General features: G+C 45.1%; 1 protein-coding gene across 4 annotated transcripts in view; it reads right to left on the reverse strand.

Annotated features, from left to right (window-relative positions):
- The window catches only part of RPAP1 (RNA polymerase II associated protein 1), a 74,655-nt gene extending 70,397 nt beyond the window's left edge, over nucleotides 1-4,258 (reverse strand). For all 4 annotated transcript variants that reach the window (XR_012623249.1, XM_074824145.1, XM_074824149.1 and 1 more), the window contains exon 1: nucleotides 4,192-4,258. The gene's annotated coding sequence lies outside the window, so the exon portion shown is untranslated. The remainder of the gene's footprint in view (nucleotides 1-4,191) is intronic.
- Between the last annotated feature and the right edge of the window lie 10,761 nt (nucleotides 4,259-15,019).

The raw sequence follows: 15,019 nt of genomic DNA on the forward strand, positions 1-15,019 counted from the left end.
CCAAGGGTGGCATTTATAAAGACTTTCACCCCCGTGCATATGAGAACTTATTAGGAAGGCAACTATTCCACCTCCCATCTACTGGGCATGAAAATATTTGTGAGTATCACTCCCCATTTCTTATTCCCAGAACCTGGGACCATCAATCCATTTCTCGCAGGCAGCAAGTAAAGTGTTTGCAAATACATTTCACACTAATTGAATCACTGATCAGCACTAATGCTACAGACTTGACATCCTCCCACACTTGGTATGTTGAAATATTTCATATGTATTTGATCTTTTCTACTTTTAAAAGCCCATCAGGACTCAATGATGATTTATTGTGAAGTTGGAAAGGAAAGTGGATAGGAATTTTTAAAACTACAATTATCTGCCATATGGATATGCTGTATGCATGAAAAAATGCAAAGCTTGGAAGTGAATCTCTACCTTAATCTCAGACCAAAACAAAGTTCAATCATTGTGCAGGCACCACAACTGCCCTGAAGCCAATGTTTTGTCTTATGCTATTACCATACTTTATTGTAAAATATGTGGGGAGATACCTTGTGGTAAGGCTGCTAATAGACACAAGAATTACTTCGTGCAGTATTTATCACCTACACGTGGAATATTTATACTATTGTCAGGGATCTCATTCTTGACCAAAGTTGGTTAGATGTGATGCTGCTGGTACCAACAACATGAAGAGGTCCAGGGAGTTTTACATTTGGTTGTTGTTTTTTTTTTTTTTAAATCAAGGCCTTAGTGTAAAACCGTGTAAGACTCACTGAAATTCTTTTTCCTGACCTCATTTTGTGCCAAAGCTGGACTAAAACCATTCAGCCATAAGAGTTTTGTGTACCAAAACAAAGTGAATTTTCAGAGGCTTCAAGGTTTCCAGGGACTCCATTCACTTCAGCACTTCATGACCGAGGAACTAGACCTCTTCATCCAATGCCAACATCACGAGTTAGTTGCTCGATTTCAGACATCTCCAAACACTGACCTTAATGAAAGCTGGCAGCTCAAGAGTCCCAGAACAACAACTTCCATTTACACCAAGCCTACATATGGCAGAAGCAGCAGCAAGGGGAACTTCCCTGTCCCCTCTGAACAATAAAACCCTCCCCCAGCACACAAGGAAAAATGCCTGACTTCTCTACCAACGCTGTCAAGGCCATCTGTGGAACACAGCCACTAGCAAAGGCTACTTCAGGGCAGGAAGGGAAGTGAGCACCCTGCTACGGTACCTTCCTACTGTCTGAGGAAGACTTAACACAAAACCACCTGGGATGTCATTGCGATTCTGACTGATGCTGAGAATGCAGAAACACTCCCTTTCAGCCCAGTTCCCTTGCAACTGCACAGCAAAAATTGCAACTTCTGCAGACAGCTCCTTTTTTTGTGCACTCCTAGCGTAAGCACACACCTACTTGCTGTTTATTTATGGAGCTTTCTGCCACAACAGGGGCTCCAACAGTCATACTTCAGTTGATAGGTCCCTCTTTGATATGGGGAAGTAGCACCACAAGCACCAGAAGCCAAGTGTTTCATGCTCTATCATCACAGGCTTCGAAGCCCAAATGAGGGTGATGGTAGGATTAACAGACACAAACCACACAGTTATAAGGAAATTATGCTGCTAACCTTTCTGCAATAAGCCTCTTCTACACAGGGCTGTACATACACTTGTCCAAGTCTCTGCATATTAAAGAAGTTAATCAAAAAATATAGCAGGCCTTGAAACTGCCTTCATTTGTCTGGGGAACTGTCAGGCACAAGAAGCCAACTATGCGGTCATCGTCTGCAGAGGTTAGATGTTGTTCCAGGAAACATTTCCTCAAAGTCACTCCTTCCTCCATATAGATATAGACACCACCCAAATGTAAGGAGTTATAAGATGGTAATATAGAGGCGGGCATTAGTTTGGTGCAAAAATAGATAATAACTTTAAATGTGTTCTTTCCATGTTTTAACTGGGTTTACAAATTTAATACAATCAAGGCCTCTGACTTGGTCCTTCTACAGTCCAACGAACTAGAAATTGCTTAAATACATATGCGACTTGCAAACAGACAGAACATAGTGAAAATAATTTACTTTCTAATGGTACCTTTTTCCATGCTCCCTGGAAGCCATGTAAGCACAATAGCAACACTCAGCTGGCTATTATAAGGAGCAATGCTTATCCACCAGAGCTCAGAAAACACACAAGAAAAATAACACACTACTGATGATCAGCAGTAACCCCAGCATCCTGTGGTCTGGTTATCTCCAATCTTGCAGCTGGCTACTTAAAAGCTAACCACACACAAACTGTTTGCCTAGAGGGACCACCATTTAGCCAACATACGCAACCTGCTGAGGATATTGTCCTAGGAATGCACATAAGGTATCAGAAATACTGTCAGAGGACCATGAGCAACTATACACACCAGAACATAGTGAGTATCATGCGAATACACTATCATCTGCTGATACTGTCTGCACTAAAAGCCTCAACAAATAGTTTTCTGTCACACTCTGGACTTTCCATGGATACTGTTTGAAAAGCCTGTCAGTGGTCTACATCAGACTGAAAAAAGGCACAAAAGCATAGAAGGCAATAAAGCCACAGACTGATTCAAATGCCAAGATACGCCTTTGGATCAACCAACTTCAGCTCAAGTATAAGCCTGAGAAGGAAGGCCAGTTAGGACAGTAAGGGACCCTAATCACCAATTAATGCAGCACCAGTGTATCACAGAGAATGGCATTTACTTCACAGAGAAACTGAGGTCTGTAATACTTTTCCAATGCTTTCCAGAAGCAGCATTTAAGCTTCTGAGGCATATTACCAATCTCTGTCACTACTCTCAGCAGACATAAAACAACGTAAGAATCAGGCACAGTATTTGTTTGAGCAGAGTACCACTCCACGCCTGTCCAAGGCTTTTACAGGTGCCACCAGGCTACAAAAAACTGTACTTACTTCATATAATCTAATACCATCATGACTTTTACTTTATTCTAGCTCGTCTGCATCTACAATGCATTTTTCTTCCACAGCAGCAGAGTCCTACAGCCCAAGGGAGACACTTGTATCACAACAGCCATAAACTAGACAGAAGAGAAAAGGTAGCAAGTACATGTAAAAGCAAAGAATCATCTCTGACTCCTACTGATTTCTGAACGCTGTCTTATTTTTTTCCCATCCTTTGCATTCTTTTGCTAAAGTTATCGCATTTGGGTCAAAGAAGAATACAAAGTCCTGCTGTCACAATCAGTGCTTCAAATTAACGTACTTCTTCAGACCTTCTTGGTTGAGGTATGGAATTAAAAGGAGAATCAGAGTCACATCTTGGCCTCTTCTCTGGGGCAGCTCAGCAGTCAATAGAAAGGTGTAATTTCTCCACTCTAGATTAGCAGTCAATTAAAGCCTCACTCAGGATTCTTGGCTACTTTGCAGAATGGTGATGTGCATGCTCTGCTCTGTCACAAAAACACTTCTGCACACAATACTGTAATGACCATCAGTCTAAAACACCTGACTTTGACAAGACAGGCAGCAACTTTTATCTGCTACAGCGAAGGCAGATACCTGTAAAGACCCCCCTCCCAGAAGGAAAACCCCGGTCAAGAGCTGCAAGAAATCTCAGAGGCTCCACGTCTCAGGTAAGACTCAGTGCCTGTTACTTTGCCTGTCAGGCACATACCGCGTGCAGGCATACTGCACGTTGCCTCCAGAAACGCTGCTGTCCCCAGCTTGCCTGAAGAATCTCTGCAACAGAGAAGCACCAACATGGCACAAAATAGAATTAAAAGCAACAAGCCGCTATTAACAAACTAAAGAGATGACGCGTCCCGTCGCTCTCACCGCGTTCACAGCCCTCACGGGCTTTCCCTAAACGAGTCTGAATTGAAGACGCACACTAGGCCCGGAGGCCTAGCGAGGCCGCTCCCTGACGGGGAGCTGCTCGGGGGAGAGACCCCGAGAAACAGGGCCCCACAGCACAGAGCGCCCGGGGGGCACGGCCACTGCCCCGGACGCCGCACGGCGCCGCGCTCCTCTCCACGCTACAGCAAAGGCGAAGCGCTGGGGCCCCGCTGGCTGCTCTAAGTGAGGCCCAGCCCGGTCCGGCCCACCCCCGCCGCCGCCCCGGGGGACCCCGCACCCCCACGGGCGGGGGAAGGCCCCGCCGCCCCCACAGCTCAGCCGCCACTCACCGGCGCTGGGCCCGCGCCGTTCGCCGCCAGCACTTCCTCTCTGCCCCCGGCAGCTACTTCCGCCCGGCCAGACGTCACTTCCGCCAGGCCTTGCCACCACTTCGCCGCCGGCGGGGGCGGGACGGCGCCATTTTCCCTCCCCTCGGGGGTTTCACCCGCGGTTTCCCAGAGGTTTCCCCGTGAGGGTGGGTGCGGGGAGCGGCACAACGGGTGCGGTCCCACCGAGGCAGGTCCCGTGCTGGCTCCCCCGCTGCCTGGAGAGAAGGTGTGGGGAGGCTGCCCGTCGCTGCTGGTGACTTGGTGCTCGGGAAAGAAAGTCCCGCCACTGAACCACCTCTCCAAGATCGCTCTTGGCTTGTGCAGTCCAAGTGCAGGTTTTCCCAGGCTGGGCCTAAATACAGGGCACCTGCGTCCAATAGCGTGTCTCTGCACATACAGAAATACGTTTATGTAAATGTAGGGTCTGTGCCTTTTCATTATTAGAGGGTGTTGATGTGCCTAAAATGAGGTACTTCAGGAGAGCAGAAACGTAAAGCTGTATAAACATGGCTGTAATTTATTATTCATGTTTGATTATTCATTTATTATATATGCCAAGCTTTATTAAAAACTACTGGAAAGCTGTCAGAACTTGCAGAAGCACTGATTTTAATATTGGTCATTAGTTTTAGTGCTCGGTTGCCTTTCAGCCCTTTTACCTGGGAGATGACGTCTGTGAGCATGAGAACAGGCCTGAATGCTCATCTGGGCTTGGACTGGACCGAGTGGGCCCTCTGGGAAGGACTCACCGTAAGTGCCCTAGTGCTGTAAGAAATGCAGCACTTTCTAGTCTACTAGATTTCACTGCGTTATTTTATTCTTTCAGAAAGCTGTGATACTACAGCAAAATTACATCCAGAAACAAGTTTTATCTGTTATGAGCACTGAAAGCACTTAAATCTGTAGAAATGAAGATAAATCTTCATCCTGTCAGCAGACAGTCAGGCTTAACCACAGTGTCAGGGAACTAGGGCTGTGATGAACTCATACAAGATTGAAATTCTCAGTGAAAATGCTGGGCAGAAAACATCTCCCTCAGCTGTGCGTCTTCTGATGAGCAACCGTGTTCATGAGATGGTGAAGTTCACAACTGCAGTATTTTAGGTCTTTGAGCACTTCTTGAAGTAGGAACCACCAAAATCACTTGAAGATGCCCCATTAGACCAGCTGACTACCCAAGAGTGACCCCTATTCCAGCCTTATGAGCAGATATTTTTCTACCACCTGATTTGCCACAGGTGTTTCAGCAGTTACTACTGTTACATCTGGTGCTTATAGGTGTGCCCAGCAGGAGGAATAAATAGAGCTGTTCTTAATTACATTTGGAGATTCTCAGAAGGGAGCCTCAAGAGTGTTTGGAGTGCTTCTCTGATGCTGCCCTGCCAAACTGCAGTTCATCAGCTGGTGGAGCTCTGCTTTGCACTCCCTGAAGGTACTGGAATCAAATTAAAAGTCAAACCTAGTTTAGGAATAGCAGTGACTGCTGAGAAATGTGATGTCCAGTTCTCCATTTCACTGAAATCAACTGTTACCCTACTACCACCATCCGCACCTTAATTTTGTCATTCCAAGTTTCTGCTGGTTTAGGATGCAAGAAACACTTTGAAATAATTGTTCAAGATTCTTGCAGTTAAGCCTCAAGAGCAGCAGTTTCTACTCCTTTCTCTGTGGAACTGCCCGACATTGCTGGTGGCTCTGGGACTCTGTTGCTACCCCAGGCCTGGCTGACCAAAGTGGGAAGTTTAATGTTCCCTTTCATGCCTTGCTGGCTTTTCTGTATCGTTGCTTGTGGGTCGGTGAAGGTTATGTAGGGCTACTCCAAAATCTATGGAAATCAATGGATTGTGCCTCTGCTTGAGAAAAAAGGTAGATCTAGGATCTTAGTTTTTTTGCACCGTTTATCTTCAGACCGGACAAGAGAGCACCACTGATCTTACAAAAGGGTTTGGCAGATGCACTGGTGAGAGTAGAAGACCTCCTGCACTTCGAGGCTTTGCTGGTGCTGAATTTAGGAATGATTTTCCATGCACCCCGATGAAGACATTTCGGTTTGCTTACCTGTTTGTGTTGGAAAGTGTTTGGGTTAAGTGGTGGGACTGTTTAGACTGTCTGACAGCTGCTTATGAAATTGAGCTGTTCTGACTCCAGAGAATTTAACAACTAGTTGTAAGGTCACTTTGACCTTACTAATGTTGTTAGTATGGAAATTATGTAAATGAATGACTATATTCATCTAGTGAAAAAAGATACCCTAAAGGGGTTACAGGATATTTGACCATATGTGTCTTTAACTGAGTCAATTCAGTAAACTAGATGGCCTCAGTCATGAAAGGGCCTGCGTTACGGTTCTTCAGGGTGGTCCGCCCCTCATGTTTTCCTCTTAAAACTCAGGAGAGGTGCCTATGGAGACATAACCAACTGCTAGTTGAATTTTGCTTTGCTTGAGTAGTCCTCTGATTCTAATCATAAAAACCGTTAACTTTGTCTCTTTCTTTCTGCTGAAGTAAGCTTGTACCTTTCCATCATAGTTCCCATGTGAATGGTTAGCACTGAACTTTGCAAAACTAACATATGTTATTTGAGTTTTATCTAATCTGAAACTAATCTGAGGGTCAACCAGGCAGAACTGGTCAATACCCACAGATGGTAATCCTATCCTGAGTGCGGGGTGGCATTCAAGCCTGACAGCCATAAGCGTTTTTCCTCCCTGGTTTCTATCACGCTGGCTGCACGGGTTCTGCAGCCACACGCAGTGTCTCTTAGCATGCATGTGAAGTGGGCAAATAATCTTTTTTGTCAGAAAGATGTAAAAATATACTCAGAATATATTCAATTTTAATTACTGCAAGACAGGAATGCTCCGCATCAAAACTGCCAGAGTTTTATGTATCTTCATTCCGTTAATTATTTACCTTCAGTTTTAATAATACAGTTAAGAGCACTATATATAGCTTATGCTCTATCAATAAATCATGCTTGTACGTCTTCATATTTATCTTATAAATTATAAGTACCAACACACTTGTGTGGATCTGCTAAACTATTCTAGCAAAGAAATTCCCACCAGAGCATCTCTGAGTCTTTGGAGAACTCAAACGTTCCTCACTTAAGGAGAGCTATTTTATGAGGTTTGAAAAGGTTGTCGGTCTTCTCACAAGCCCCGACAATCTCCCTCATCCCCTTCTTCTGGATTGCCACGAGCAAACAGTTTCACGTGACTTTCTGGAGGGTGGTTTTGGTCTTCCAAAGCAAAGAGAAGCATGAGAGCATACAGCCAAATTCTTTCTCACTGGATTATAACAAGGAAGGGATCAGAATGACAAAGACAATATGGCAGTGGCCTTGGTGGGATTAGAGAGGGTAAATCTGTAAATGCAAAAGTATTATCTGTGTTGCAGAGATGATAAATATTAGGATAAATTGTCTAAGAAGCAGGTGACCCACAAGACAGATAATCCTGGTGGTTTGTCGCCAGAAGACAGAAACTGAAGTAGAGAACAGAGTAGCTGGAGAGCAGCGTGGTGGGCAGCACACAGGTCTGCTTGGGAATGGGGAACAGTTGATAATAAGGGATTGGTCCAAAATACATGTCCCTACTTGTGTTCCCTTGTAAAAAGAGTTGAGTCTGGTAGGACAAAATGTTCAGTAGTAAGTGGTCACCTGTGGTAAAGGTTCACCCCTGCAAGGGACTAAGCATTGCACTCAGAAGGAATGGCAATATATCACTCCTCAAAGGACTGGTTGCACTACACATCAGCACCAACATCTGCAGGAGTGAGAGCCCTGAGCCCACAGAGCAGGGTCTGACACACAGTGGTGTCATGCACAGCACATCAAGACTCTGTGGTAGTAAAAAAACTCCACACGTTCCTGAAGAAACGTGCACGCATGGGAGCCAAACTGGATCATGACCAATCAAGGGTGGCTTTCTTGCTGGTGGGAGAACATGATAGATGAGCAGAGGCGGGGTGTGTGTCCGAATATCCTCAGAGATCCACCCACAGAGCCTTGAGTGGCTTTTTCTGCCGCTCTGGTCTACTTTTGGGGTGGAACCCTGGGACTCTGTGGCAATAACACCTCACTGAGCAAAGGCTGCTGGGCATCCCTGGGACTAGGTGAAGCAGGGATATTTTAAATCAAACCTCTACTTGCTCACCAACAAAAAGCACACACCCATGCCCGATGTGAATTGATTTAACTATGTAAGTGAGGGGGAAGGGTTGTGTATTTTAAAAGCCCAAAACAGCAGAGTATTTACTCATCTCTAGCAATGCATCTGCCAAACATTATGTTGGCTTTTGACAGTTAGCATGGGATTTCCTCTTTGTTGTTTGTTTTATCAATTGTTTCTATAGAAATGCCATTTTTATCAGACTAAATGGAAATATCCTGAAATAACACACATCTTCAGCAAATAAAGATATTTCTTGCTCCGTCTATATAACATATCACACTGAGTTTTCCTCCCCTCGTTACAACATCAAAATAAAACCCAGCTAAAAGCAAGCTGCCATACAGCTGAGACTCCAGAGAACAGACTGCTGTAGAAATTAGCAGGGGCAGTCAAGCAAATGTGTTTCTCAGGTCACTCAAACACTGCCTCTGAAGAGTATTGCAGGTGAAAATCAGTGTTTGCACAGATGGTGGATGCACCGTCACTGACAGTCACTGCTTCACAGAAGACTTAAATGAAAATGGTCTCTGAGCTGACCCTGCCTGACAGTGCCCTCTGCCCTTGCTATCACTGAGGAAAGCAACATTTCTGAAATTCAGCTTCTCCAGGCTGAGGACAGTGTCTCTCATGGCTGCTGCTGCGAGATCTGTCTGCCAAAATCTGAGTGACGTGGATGCATTCAAGTCTGCTGTCATAGATTTTAAAGGAAGCCTGTCAAAGTGCCTAAGCCTGATCTTTTACACAATTTAAGACAGTTTAAAGCACTGGATATGCTCAGATTATTATTCTCCATGGCAAATCTCCTGAAGAACTGGCTGTTTTGTTGGCAATTCAGGCTTTGTTCCTTTCTTCTCTTGAGATTATTTACTGTTGTATCATGGGGAAAACCTTATACTTCTGCACCTGAACAGGATGAGAGTGATGCATACATGCTTTATCCAAATACCATCTGTACTAGACAGAATATATATTGAAAGAAGCACCATGGGGAGCTCACCTCTCCCAGGCCCCAACTCTCGCACCCTGGGAATGAAAGGCGTGGCCTCTGCAGTGCCCTCACTTTAGGGAGCTCAGTGTTGACTGTAGGTCTAGCTCGTACTGCCGGTGGACCCAAGCCTGAAGTACTTAACTCTAAATAGCTGGGCTAATGCTGCTAGATCTGCCAAGAATTTTTAACAGTGATGATCATGATGTCTTGATGATTTAAGTGGTCTGGCAGAACTAACTGTGGTCACACAGAGTTGGGTTTTTGCCTTCATCTTTGGAAACGTAAAGAGCTCTGGTGGGTAGCTGTGCCTCGTCTTTGTGAGTACTTGCCCATGGAGTCTTATGGGGCCAGAGCTGGTTTCCCATCTCCTATGGAGTGACCTGAAAAGCTGCGGGTTCCCAGAGGAGTGTGCTGGCGGTGTGCGTTCCTGCTTCTCAAGTAGCAACACACACTGCTTCACCCAACTTTCTGGGTAGGGAAAGACAAGCATCCTGATGAGAAACAACTGCTTAAAAGGACAGCCCAGCAAGGTGGAAGAGACGCCTGGAAGAGAGGTATTCTAAGGAAACAACCAGAACTGTATTGTTATCACATGGGGTATCTAATATCTAGATGTGGCACTGTTACGTAGTGCGGAGTCACTTCTGACCTCTGTTGCCACCTCATACACTGAGAAAATGGCTCCACCAGTCTTCTGCAGGGTAGGAACTTGCACCTTGTTTTTCCAGAGGCTTAGTGCTTGTGAAGTTTGGTGCATGCCTGGCATGGCAACAGGACTGTTCCCTCACCGGTGGTATTTGGTGATGGAAGTGAAATCATCAGCAAGCTTCAGCTGGACACACTTCTCTACCAGGCTGATGTGAAAGCACCTTTCTAGAGTACTCTTTTATGCTCAGTATTTGCCTGACAACAAGTTCTCTTTAGTGTTGTTTTTTTTTATTTTACTTTCAGAGGTATTTATAGCTACTGTGATCTCTCATGACAGTTGCCTACGTCAGAAGCAAAGAAGTTGAGGGTGGCCAGAGGAAAGCTCACAGGCAGAGCCCCCTCCTGTTAGTGTCAAGCGGTACCACTAGCAACACCTACATTTAAAAGCCCTTTTCTTCAGTAGCACAGTTACAGGGGAAACAGCAAAGATCACTCCAGTGCTTGCTCAGTGTCACCGTGTGGGAGCACTGATTGCTCAGATGCATGTGTGCACCTTTTCATTTTGGTTTGTCACTGAGGGCCATGCATTTTAAAAGTCTGTTTGGCACTGGACAACAGCCCTGAGCGCTGGCAGGCTGCCTTCTAGAGACATAACAGCAGCAGCAACTGTCCAGCTTTCTTCCCATGAGAAAATGTTGGGAACTCTCCAAATTATCGACTTGGCTCTGGAATGGCACTGACCAGATGGCTGTTCTGCATCACAAGTCGGGAGCCGTGGAGGTCAATGGATAGATTTGAGCTTCTGAGTTTAACTTGGGAAAGCAGTTGGCCAAGCCCCATGATAGTTAGGTATTTCCTGCTAAGGACCAGAAATGTTTGCTCTTCTTCCAGCCATACACGCTGTATTTTGGTGCTGGGAGCTGCTGGTGATTTGCCTAGCCTAGGACTGCTCCTCTGGTCAGCCACTGTGTCTAAGGACCTCTTTCCTATTGAAGATGACAAAATGTTGTGAACAGATTCTTCTGTTGATATTCCCTTTGATTTACAAAGCCCCTCAGTGCTGAGGAGAGAGAATCTGGGGGCTCCAACTCCTCGTCATTGTCCGTAGCACTCCATTAAAATTGGGATGCCTTTGCGATATTTGTAAGAAGATTTTAGCCCTCATTTGCTGCAAAGCAGTTTCTGGACAGAACCTGGCTAGCATTAAGCTGAGCTACCAAGTCCCACTGAAAAGCAGGGTACATCAGCTCAGGCTTAGAACAACATGAGCAGCAGCAGCAGCCTCAGAGGATGCTGGTGGACTATTGTAGGCATGACCTTTTGCTGCTGCCTGTCTCTCAGAGCATCTGTCCAGTTTTATGCAGGTATGTTCAGCGTACATGGAATAGGAGATGTCAGCACCTGAAGAAAACAAAACCCCTGTGCGCAGAGAAGGGCAGAGGCGGCTCTTTGCCCCTCATGCTGCCCGTGGCTCTTCATGTCCTACCTGGGGCCAAGAGGACAGTGTCTGTTCTGTCTCTGTCACTGGAGGTTGGAGATGTCGTCCCTCATCAGCAGCCTCAAAAGGAAAGAGCAACAGTTTGAAGAAGCAGAAAAAAGAAAGGCTGGATTCTGCTCCAATACAGTTAGCAGAGGAGTAACCTTTGCTTATTCCTGAGTGCTTCTTGGGAATGACTCAAGATCATGCTGTAAGGAGAGATGAAGATCTTGGTGACAGTCATAGGGACAGAACTAGGAAAGGTTTCTCAGGACTTAAAGATTGAAAAAGCTGGGAAATAAGTTGTGGGGGGTGGTGATTTTCAGGTATTGGAAATAGCACATCAGAAGGAGCAAGATAAGGGAAAGACAGAACTAGGAGACAGGTGCCAAATTTGAAAGGCACAAGCCAGAGGAATAGATGAGAAGGGAGAACATTTCATTCTGAAAGGAAAGAGCAAATGTCAGTGCAAATTCTGGCATATCTGTGCAACATGGCAATAACATTACTAAGCCTAGAGCTTGAAAATAGGCATCACTGCCACCAAAAAAGAGATGGTAGGAGGCAGGGCAGGGACATCTAGGAGAATGGGGGGGAGACAGTATGGAAGCAAAAAGCCTAGAGTGTAGAGATGGGTTGAGAAATAAAGAGAAGACAATGAGCAGTGCCAGGGGATGACAATGGCAGGAGATGACAAGGAATGAGGAGCACTTTACCCCTTTAGAGGTGGTCCTTATCTTGGACCTCATGTCTGTGTGGGTGTCATCCATGCTTTCCAGCCATGTCGTGCTGTTACTTGGAAAGGTATCACACAACAGGCTGGTGGTCCATCCCACTGCGGTCCCTGGAGCTATGACCATCATGCTGAGAGTCAAAATGCCCTTCAAAATGAGGCATCCTTTGTCAGCACCAACATATTAGAGTATGCAAAGACTACAACCTAAGAGGCAATACTGCCTTTGTCCTCTTTTCCTCCAAGAAGGCAGCAAACTACAAGCAGTGGAGGATGTAATCCAAGTGCTGATAAATTATTGATGTCTCCCTTCAGCTTTTTACTTACTAAAAGGATATCAAAGCTCATTTTGTGAATGGTCCAGACAGATTCCCTTTTGCTATATCCACAATTTAATTCACAAATATTGCACTAAGCGTTAATGTTGAAGCAATGCAGTGTTCTCTCTTTACAGGCTTTGCAAAAGATAATAGACATGTTTTGGATTATGCAGACTCATAAACAGAAACAGTGAAGGAAAAGCCACTTGTGACTCCAATAGATGTTTGAATTTATAATTTTAAAAAGGCAGCGCTTATTATTAACTAGGAATACACTTCTTTTTTTATATTAAAAGCCTGATTGAAAGCCTGTTGAAATCACTGGACTTGCTCTTTACGGATAGTCTGCGTAATTCCTTGGCAGCTCACACACGTCGTAGGACAGTATGACTTACTTTATATTTAGCAATAGCTCCTCTCTTCCAATATGCCTATTTGCATAAGTCAACTAACGAACCATCTGTATTGGAAATACTCTTTCCATTACTGTCAGCTTTGGGGCAGCATGTGGCAGTTCCTTAACAGCATATATTAATTTATGCTATTTTTTGGAGCAGCAGAGGAGTAATTTGAAGTCATCATACTGCAATTTCCCTGGTAGGAGTCTCCCCTGGACAGAAGGCTTAATGTTTCTCTTTCGATAAAGTGCTCTGCCAAGGTTTGATGCCCAGAAACGCTGAGGATCTTGATAGCTGTCTCATCTGAAAGACAGGCACCCAGGTATATCTTAAGAAGGTACCAGATCTTTGCAAATTTAGCCCAAATGCTGTGTCTCACTAAAGAGCAGAACAAAATTCTGCCTTATTGCACCTTAAATCGGTGCAACGGCCCAGCCGAGCTCAGAGAAAGGATTATCAACGTTTTAACAGAGGCACACTCTGAGTGACAGGGGGCTGATCTTAAACTAACACAAACTGCAGTTCCTGACTGCACCAGTTTCCTCTTGCTCTGAATAGAGGCAGCAGCACTACAAATGCATGTTGTCTCTGTTCCTTGCTAGCTATTTAGAAAGAGTGAGTGACCAGGCACAAAGCCCAGAAGAGAGAGCTAATTTTTGCAATATGGTATACATATTTTGCAAGCCAGCCTGCAAACTGCTTATCACATTTTTGGTGCTATATACATAAATATTCATAATTAATCTGTGTTGGAGTAGAAGGAAAAGCTTCTAAAGAACAAAAATAGCCCCTTCAGGCAGCTCATACCAGTGACACTGATCCTCTGCATTTTTGAAATTAAAAAATGAGCTTCTTTGCATAGATTTTGCAGTACTCTCTGGAATTCAAGCTTCCTTTTTTCCCCTGTTCCTTCAGGTTGTGAAGGCGACCTTGATAGCAGAGATTGATACCTTGAGTCTGGAGCTAGAGAGGTAGAAATAAAGGCACCAAGTGAGAGATGACATTTCCAAAGCTTAAATCTTAGGGATAGCAACCTCCACTTTCACTTCAGGTCTCTCTCATCTCTTGGCTTTTTCCCATGTCTTGGTTTCAGGTACCAGCAGAATACTGGCAGCATGGCAGGTGGGAAGATGCACACGCCTGTGCCTTTCATATCGAAAGCCTCAATTCAACTGGGGGCTACATATCCTCAGAGACAACTTCATCTTTTAAAGGTGGAAGGGCCAATTAGCCAGTCCCTGGGACCGCTTGCAGCCATAAGCCCAGCAACAGCCGGGATTGGTTTAGAGGAAATAAATCACAGTTTATTCAACATCAAAAGCAGAGTGTCTGTGGAAATGAAAATAAATGAAAAACCTTCATGAAGCTGTTCGGGCTGCCCCAAAGCCCAGTGGCCATTAGATATATTTATTAAATAGAGGTGACTGTTTGCACTGGGATGGCAGACAAATCTGACAGGCTGAGCTCTGCCAGGTCTTTGTTTTCTGTCCTTGTCTGACTCAGCTTTTCACTTTGATGCTCTTACTCCTGGGCTGCTTGGCTTGCCTGGCTGACACCTTTCTGGTGCACAGCCTCTCCCTACTGTCTGTACAAATAGGGCCCCCAGCCTCAGAAAACTGTCACCCCTCCTGCCTTACCGAATGGGGGTGCTTCTTCACAGCTGCCTTGTGATACACCGAAGCACATTTTTTCTACCTCCCCTCATGGTGCCTGTAACTGTTGCTTTTTAACAGTCCCTGCAGGTAGAAATTTGGCACAAATATAATGTTCAGCCCAGATTTCTCACTGCACAATTCTCTGGCTTGGCATGTTTCCCCTCTAACCACAGCACTCCATCACGCCCCAGCATGGCCACAGACACCCGTTTCACAGGGTATATAAGGTCACTGAAACCATCTAGACAAACATACACGGGCTGACAAAGCACCGGGGTTTTAAGTTCTCCCTTCCCCTATAGATCTTGGCAGGTAAATCCCAGGTGCTCCTTATGCATTCTATATGGCTCCTCGTGTCCCAGATGTGACCCATTCCCTGCCCATCTGCTGGTTATC

This window comes from Strix aluco, chromosome 4 (genome assembly GCF_031877795.1).
Source record: "Strix aluco isolate bStrAlu1 chromosome 4, bStrAlu1.hap1, whole genome shotgun sequence".
NCBI classification, from domain to species: Eukaryota; Metazoa; Chordata; class Aves; order Strigiformes; family Strigidae; genus Strix; species Strix aluco.